General features: G+C 30.9%; 1 pseudogene; it reads right to left on the bottom strand.

Annotated features, from left to right (window-relative positions):
* Positions 1 to 3,004: 3,004 nt before the first annotated feature.
* Positions 3,005 to 7,379, bottom strand: LOC18046047 (annotated as a pseudogene).
* Between the last annotated feature and the right edge of the window lie 1,897 nt (positions 7,380 to 9,276).

The raw sequence follows: 9,276 nt of genomic DNA, 5'->3' as shown, positions 1-9,276 counted from the left end.
CTAGAGTATACTATCATATACGTGTAAGTTTGCATAAAAAAGTTATATTGAAAAATAAGATATGCATTGTGTTTATCATTATTTCTTTTTTCTTTCTTATTATGGAAAGTTTCATTGAATCTGAGTTATGTGTTCCCATCTTCGTCTCTTTGAATCTGAGTAAATTTTTTATTAACTGAAAATTTTAATGACAATAGGGGCTCAATAGATAAATGTAAGAACTTACGTGCTGTTTATAAAAAAACAGAACTCTAAAAAGACTTGGCTGATAAAAACTCGTTGGAATGTTGGGATGGAATAAAAAGGCTTACGTGTCTTCGGTACAAGTATGAGGAGCACGACATGTGAACGACGTGGGCCAGATGGCAAAAGCGCGGGATTTTGTTTCGAAGTGGGAAATCCTTGTGTGTATCTCAAGTGTAGGTATAAGCTACTTTCTGATTGGTTTATAATCTTCTTCTGTTTTTTTTTTTTTTTTTTTTTTGATTTTTTTGTGCATCTTATTAGTTAATGTAGTTAATGACTTTAATGTAGTTAAGATATTGCCAGTTTGCCACAGGTAAATAAAGAAAGTAATTAATTACACTAAATCTAGTACAAAGATTATGCTTTCCAAATTTTGTTTTCGGAGCATTTAGTTAATTTAAAAAATAATTTGTTTTTAAATTTATTTTAGTATTTACACATTATAAAGTATTGTATAAATGCTAGTAACTTAGTTGTCCCCTACTCAGTTAAGAGGACTATTAAGTTTATTTATGCTTGCTTAGTTAGTAATATTTCTTTCATATATTTAAATAGATAACAAAAATTTATTCTGAATATTGATAAATGAATTATTTTTAAATAATAAAATTTATCATAGAAATATTTAATTGATTGATATCTTCTTAAACTTTAATGGTGCATTTACTTCATGAAATGCAAATGTGGTGGAATGGGAATATGGGCTGGGAATTGGAATTGACTGAAATGAGAATGAGATTTCAATGTTTACTTGGCAAAAATAAATGGGAATGGGAATATGTTGGAATGCCATTAATATATTTACTTGGCAAAATAAATGGGAATGAGAATCAATTTATTAAAATACCCATAGTATTAATAATTAATAAAAAATAATTAATTTATCATTATTAACATTTATTATTATTATTATTATTAAATTTATTATTTTAGTTATTATTAAATATTGTTATTATTATTTTTATTAATATTATCATTATTAACATTTATTATTATTATTAAATTTTATTAACTTTATTATTTTAGTTATTATTAATTATTGTTAATATTATTTTTATTAATATTATCATTATTAACATTTATTATTTTTTAATTAATATCATTTTTATATCTAGATAATGAAAATTACATTATTATTATTAAATTTTATTAACTTTATTATTTTAGTTATTATTAATTATTGTTATTAATAATAATAATAATAATAACAACAATAATGATAATATTGTTAATAATGATAAATTAATTATTTTTGTTAATTATTATTTTTATTGTTAATAATGATAATAATAATAATAAAAATAATTAATAATAACTAAAATAATAAAGTTAATAAAATTTAATAATAATAATTATTATTAATGGCATTTAAAATAATAAAATTAATTGTAATTTGAATGAGGGTAATTTAGGAAATATGAAAAAATTAAAGGGATATAAAAGTAAACATATATTTAATTATCATTCCCTCATTATTCCCAAATTGTGTAGGACTCACACATTTTATTTTCATTACCAAATTACATTTTGCCAAATAAACATGAGTTTCATGCCAAGTAAACATAAAACATGAGTTTCATTCTCATTCCTTTATTATCATTCTCTATCCCATGAAGTAAACAAATCATAAGTGATTAGGACTGCATTTGAACTAATGATGAAATTGTTGATGCTATTGATCATTATAATTATGTTTGAGAATTTTAATTCACGATTATTACTATTAATTGTCATAAACGATGCACTGATCTTAATTGAAATCAATGCGAGTTTTGTAAGAAACTTGAAATGATTAAAAAAAATTTAAATACACTTACCCGCAACAGGTGTTTAAATAAATTAATCAATGAATTGTTAGAAGTTAATTTAAACCATAGTATGGCTTAATTTCCTTTCTTTTTATCTTTTCAGTTTCACTTTTGTCAATTCAAATCAAGCGTATCAGTTGTGAATTACATGGTGACAGATACTTAAATTGGATGCTATTAAGGGCACCAACGGATATTAAGAAACACCATGTGAAACTTATCCTCACTTAATTTGAAGTTATTTATTTAAATTACGTGGCACAATTCAGAATTCATATGTATAATGATACATTATGTAATTAACGATCACTCCCTCCTCAATTGTCCCCGCCTCCCCCCACCACGCCCCCTCGCGGAAAACAACGACTTTAAGTTAATTGGGAAGAAAAAAAATCAAAGAAAAGCCAAAGAATCAAAATTCTGAAACATCAAGGGTTGTTGTCATCGGAATTAAATAATCGTTAACCACATGTTATAATAACATGTGAATGTTGTAATAACATTACAAGAGGAATTCATATAGAAATATGCAAAACCATTATTAGTATTTGACAACAGGCAATCTAAGAAAAGTACTGAAGAACCTTGCTCAAAGGTTAAAGAAAAAGAATCCAAGCAAGAACTCGAGCAGTGATTTTTAACCCAGCTACAAAGTGCACATATTTATACAAAAAGCCCTCAGCTGCAACGTGGACCTTCACCCCGAACCATTGGATGCCAGTGGCCCAGTGCAGTGGCCGGATTTTGGATGACAGTCCAGTGAAGCCGAAAAAGCAAAGTGTCTGCAGTTACTCAAGCCAGCCTTATAGATGTAACAGCTGCTTCCTCCAGTTTGCCACCTTCTGATCATCATTGGGCTAGTCATAATCAAGCTAAGTTCACAAGTGCAGATAATTTTATTATTCATTTACTTACTGACGAAAAACATATAACAACCATGTAAATGGTTTTCAGAATATGTAGTCTGGCTGCTGGAGGGGGAACTCTGCCACTTCTACTTCAAATGGACTGCCTTTCGGGTCAGCCAATCTGGATAAAGAATATGTTATCATGTTAGTAATAGCATTGAGATGACTTATGCACTCTTTAGATAATCAGTAGGAAAAGCTGCAAGGTGCAAACTCTTAAATTGGTTCATAACAATTATGCAAATCATGTATAAATTAACTAACCTATTATGGGTGCTGTGGTAGCCATGTAAACTAACAAAAATGTCAAAATATATTGCTACTACAACAATTTTTATACAATTAGGAAAAGAAAATCACCACTCTCGAAATCTGCTGATAGCCACCCACTACTTCAAATCATCAAGCCCACATAACAGTCGGGATTATCAGGAAGATTAGTACAAAGGATTTAGATTGAGTACCTGGCGGGTACAAACATTAAAGAACCTCTGACGGAGCCTGAAGAACCTGGTAGAGGTGTGCAACTCTAATAAAAAAGTTCTTTCTGACCTGGATGAAAACGTGGATACTGCAAATATACAAGAGAAGAAATGAGGTTTCCAACGTTTCTATGCAGGCCAGGCATAAAGGTCAAGTACTTTTATTCATTCATTGAAAAGACGAGCCTTTAAATTTTATTCATTTGTTGAAAATGATAAGCCTTAAAAATTTTATGTGAAGCCTTTCTTAGTCATACCAAGGTCCCAAATGACATGAAAAGTTTTATGAAATAATTGTCACTTGAAAGTTTCTATAGCAGCAATACCAGCAACAAAAAGCTTGCAGTGGATATCTACAGGGAGAATTACAACGAGGAAAAAATAAAAATGATCAACTTGAGCCATACCATTCCAATCACAGCTTCTCCACTAACATCAGATAAGACAACGTTATAAGCATGGATTACCCAGTGTCTATGTTGCAGTAGACAAGAGCTGAAAGTCATTCCATTTATGATGCATCCTTCAGGCAGTAGAGACGTGAATTGAATACGCAAACAAGTACTTCTCAGAGTCACATTCAGGGCCAGTGAAATCTGAAATAAATACAGCAGAGGCACAAATCTGAAATAGATTATCATTTTATTAGATTTCTTATGATAATGACTAAGACGACAGTTACTACTAGGGGTGTTTAGAATTCAATCCCATGCGCTCAATCCGTCCGATCCGCTGAATCCGATCCGTGGATTGAATATGGATTGAAAATTTAAAAATCCGCAGTCGATGGATTGGATATGGATTTACTTCTGTAAATCCGCAGAAATTCGTGAATCCGCAAAAAAAAAAAAAAAAATATATATATATATATATATATATATATGATTAAAAAATTATTATAAATTTAATTAAAAAATTGTAAATGTGACATTGCATAGTTACTAAGCACTATAACATATCTTAGCCATTACCCAATAATAATAAAAAAAATAAAAAATAATTAAATAATCAAATATACAAATATAACTTGTAAAAATTGTAAAACAAAATAAAAGCAAAGTCACACACACTAGTAAAAGCAAAGTAACATAACGTCAAGTCACCAACAATTTGCAAACAAAAAATCCTAAACTTCCCCGCCGTCATACACACTAGCAACACTCAATACTGGTTAGATACACTCTCGACACGGATTTAAAGGACATCGGCTGCGCGATTCTAGCTAGAGCAAGTCATCTTCTTTCCCAAGTTCATCGAGCCACTTCACCGTAATCACCACTTTTCGACAAGCCAACAACCCTGGTGAAGGATCAGACTGTATTTGATTTCCGAAACTTCGTCATTTCAATTAATTGTGGCTTTATTTGAACAATTAATTTCGGTGTTATATTAACGTATTATTGTAACTTTATTTGTACAATTAAGCTTGGTGTGTTATATTTTGAAACTTTGAACATATTATTGTAGCTTTATTTGAATAATTAGTCTCGATGTGTTATATTTTAAAACTTTAAATGTATTATTTTAGCTTTATTTAAACAATTAATTTATTTAAATTTTATTCAATTTTAATTTTAATTGGTAGCAAAATTATTTTTATATTAGATTTTTTTTATTTCATTAGTTGGAGAGAACTAAAAATTTTTAATTCGAAAACTAATGCGCAAAATGGTGAATTGCATATGGATTGAGTCAAATCCGCATCCAATCCGCAGACGTATGGATTGGATATGGATTGAGTCAAATCCGCATCCGATCCGCAGATGTATGGATTGGATTTGGATTGAATTTTATCAATCCGTGGATTGGATTGGATTGAAATATTATAATCCGCAAAATCATGGATCGGATATGGATTGATGTCCAATCCGTAAAATCCGATCCGCGAACACCCCTAGTTACTACGTTAGGACAAAATAATAATGAAGTAACATCCTTGAGCATGAAAGGGATGATGATGAAAACATAATTCAAAGCGAGTAAGGGAATTCCTATACTTGCAATATATATATATATATATATATATATATACACACACACTCATACATACACAGCTTCTAAAATGTAAGAACAAAATGTAAAATTTAATTATAGTTCTGCTGCCATGAATAACTCTTAAGCCACCAAAGAAAGCTAATCAATATTAGCAGAGAATAAATGTATTTTGTTCTCAAATGGCATTTGAATTTATGTAATTAAAATCTCATAACACAACACCTAACAAGAAAGGAAGGAAACCGGAAATGTTCATTTAGCAACCAGACTACATACTTCAAATTGCAATAGCTTTCACTTTAGCCTTGAGCAAGCAAATTTGACAACTTGCACATGCATTTTTGTGTTTTAGTATACATATACGAAACCTTCGAAGCATACACAATTACATTATGTGCAGCAGAAAGTTCAAAACAACAAACTCCCAAAACTTTGATATGGTGCGGGAACAAAACAAGATTACTATTTTTCTTCGCACAAGGAAGAAAAGCATGTATGAGAAAGTAGGCATTTGGAATTCTTCTTTTAATTGATGGTCAAATGGGGTGCACAGAATGCATCAGCCATAATAAACAGCTGTTCACCTTACCAAGGTTCCCACCCAACCAACCCTGCAACCCCGAGACAACAAAACTGGCAAATCTATCAGCCAATGCAAGTTGCTAGAGTAACTTACTTCATACCGTTAGTTACAGCAATCGAACAGTGGGAAGGTTCCTCAGGAAACAGATTAATAAATTTGAAATTTTCTTCTTCAAGAAGCTTGATAATGCCATTATGTAAGCGACAGCCATGTTCTTCTAACCATAGCAGCATAGATCCTGCTGTTGATCACTGTTAAAGCTGTGTCCCAAGCTTATCAGTGCATTTGGTACACATGGAATAATTTCTCCATCTGACAAAAGATTCTTGGTACCAACATATAGTTGGCCATTGGTACAATTGAGGAAGAAAAACTTTTCACTATATGTGGAAGAAGAGGCCAAAACAACATATTTATCTCTGCCGGGAAAATGCAATTGGCGTCTGATCTCCTTTGTTTCCATAATAATGTGACTCAAAGGTATCAAGTATACATTTACCAGGTGCCCATAAAAAGAGTATCCACCAATGAGGCCCATTGAACCTATGCTTTCAAAATCATCAGTCTGGCATTCTTGACCATCACAAAAACGATAGAGAATCCTCGTCGGGACAGGCAGCTTAACTTTCAAACTTTTTTCCAGCTCTTGAATATCTGCTTCTGATGCACCCTTTCGAAGTGTAGCCTTAGCCTCAGGGAAATTTTCTGTCAACCATTTTTTAAATCTATCCCAATGTCTTTTAACTTGGTTGACAAGAGGTCATTGATACATGCCAAAAGCTTCCCACCATAACTGATAAGCTGCCTGAGGAAATATAGTAAGAGAGCACTCAGTCGATAGACCAATTTCAATTCAATAGTTTTTCTTTTAAACTACAATTCAATATTACTAGAAAGTAATTAACTTATTCATCCATAAATTGCATTGAAGGAAAAATAAAATTACTAGTTAGATGGAAAAGTCTTTGAGATTTCGCATATATCCTAACTATCATTGAGAACTCTCTCCACTTCTTATTAAACATTCCATGTTTTGAACGCCCTTGTTAGTTCACTCCATCATAATCATATTGAACCCTATGCTCCAACATTCACATCACCAAAGAAAATTAAGAATTATCCATCAAAACCATCAGCGCAAATAGAGAATTGAACTTGTTTGAAGTTCGAACTCATGCTGCAATGCAGAACATACCTAAAATTTGCTCAATTTCTCCACAAAATTTTCAACTTCTTCCTCTTTTTTATCTTTTTTTTTTTTTTCAAAACAATTTTCTACCACAAAACCCCAACTCTTAAAAATCTCACTCAAGTTCATCAAAAGCCAGTCAAGTTCATCAAAAGCCACATATCTCATCTTCACGAATCACAGGAAATCACCAATATCTCAGGACAGACAAGTAAAACAAAAATAACTATGTTACCCCAAAATTCAGCATTTTAGAAACAAATAAAAACACATCATCAATATTTTCACCAAATCTTCCCTCCTATTGAAATTTTTTATTTAAATAAATAACATAAACAGAATCGAGACAAAAATCCATGTGTAAAAATACAACTTTTTTCCCGAAAATCATCATTTCAGCACAAAAACAAAAACCATCATCATAGAAATCAAAACAACCCATCATCATAGATTCACGACTGCGAGTGAGTTTTGCCAGCAACCAGCTAACCATCTCATTGTTTCCAAGCCACGAATAAGGTATGAATTAGATTCTTTCAATGCATGTTAGTTTATTAGCTGAAATTGGTAGTCTTGGTGAAAAATTAACAAATGGGTCTAGAAAATTTTTAAGATTGTTGCTATTGCATCTGATTTTGTCCGTCATTTAGCGTTAGTTGTAGTTAAATGAGTATTGTAAAAGCATGTTGAACATAGAGTTAAATATCTCTGCTACCTTGTGATTGATTTAAAAATGGTTCTTGAAATTTTTTGAGATTTTTTGTTGTTTTTTCTGATTTTTTTTTCAATAGATTCATGATGGTTATAGTAGAATTAAAGATGAAAATGTATGTTGAAGATGGTTTGGAGTGTATATAAGCAATATTCTGTTAAAAGGGTTTTTGAATTTTTTTTTGGGGGTTTTATCGTGGTATTTACATGACTTGGGTTGCGAAAAATAAAATGGTTTGCTGTATTCTTTGGATCAGTGAGTTTAGGGTGCACATGGGCCATTTCAGTTGCATATCTATTTTAATTCAACAAAAAAAAAAATTAACAGTGAAGACGCATTACATGGCTTTATTGGGGCATGCATTGAAATTATAAAGTAATGGTTATATGTGGAAAAGCTGGATAAATTTATGATAGAAAAATAATGTTGACCTATGATTGACAATAACTTGTTGCTCTTGTATAAATGGAAGCATATTACTATTAAACATGGGCACTTTGATCAAAATTCTGCAAATTGTTGCCTTTCAATTCATATTTTTTAATATCACTTTCTTCATTGTTGTTTCTTCAATTTAACTTTTTTCACATTTTATTTTTAATACAATTTTGGACCGCAGATCTGCTCAGGTTCGATAAAGTTACAATGGCATTTTAGTCTGAAATTGGAGAGGTCAAGCGTGACAAGTGAAGCATACAAGGAGGTCGCATTGCATGCAAAGGAGTAAGTCCTTGCCGGTCACATTTTCCACATCATATTAAGTCAACTTTAATAAAGGCAAACTCTTGCAAACTTCATCTGAAATATATAAAGCTGTCAGATGTTAATTCAAGCCCATAGATGACTTAGTTACAAGTTTGCCCGCTATTCCCTAATATAATTTTAGAAAAATAATATTTAGTTTCCAAGCTTTTTGTTTATTTATTTATTTCTCTAATCATGTTAAATCGAGTTTACTAGTGGCTTCTAGTCCAAAAATTATTACCGGTGTAAAGAATGTTAGTAATACTCAAAGGAATTTTGGGATGATTAATTTTATATTTTTCTTCCTCTTTCCCTTAAGTTTTGATTCGAAATACATAATGACTATATATAAGATTTGTTTCCCACTCTATGCATCTGTGAGTGATCCTACATTAATTAATTATTTTCTACTATTAGAATTTTAGTTTGTATTAAAGTAATGATTGCATATGTTAACCTTTATTATTATTTTCAAAAAACGATTATTAATCAACCCCTCGGCACTGTTAGAAAAGGCGAGACTGCTAATGAGATCTAGCGTTTAAAAAGAAAATTTTGTATTATAAAAAGCAGTGTGCAGAGCATATTATGCTATTTAACCAATAGTAC

The sequence above is a fragment of the Citrus clementina genome, unplaced genomic scaffold, assembly GCF_000493195.1.
Source record: "Citrus clementina cultivar Clemenules unplaced genomic scaffold, Citrus_clementina_v1.0 scaffold_3, whole genome shotgun sequence".
NCBI lineage: Eukaryota > Viridiplantae > Streptophyta > Magnoliopsida > Sapindales > Rutaceae > Citrus > Citrus x clementina.
Note: the sequence above shows the minus strand (reverse complement) of the source record. Positions and strands in the feature narration are given on the sequence as shown.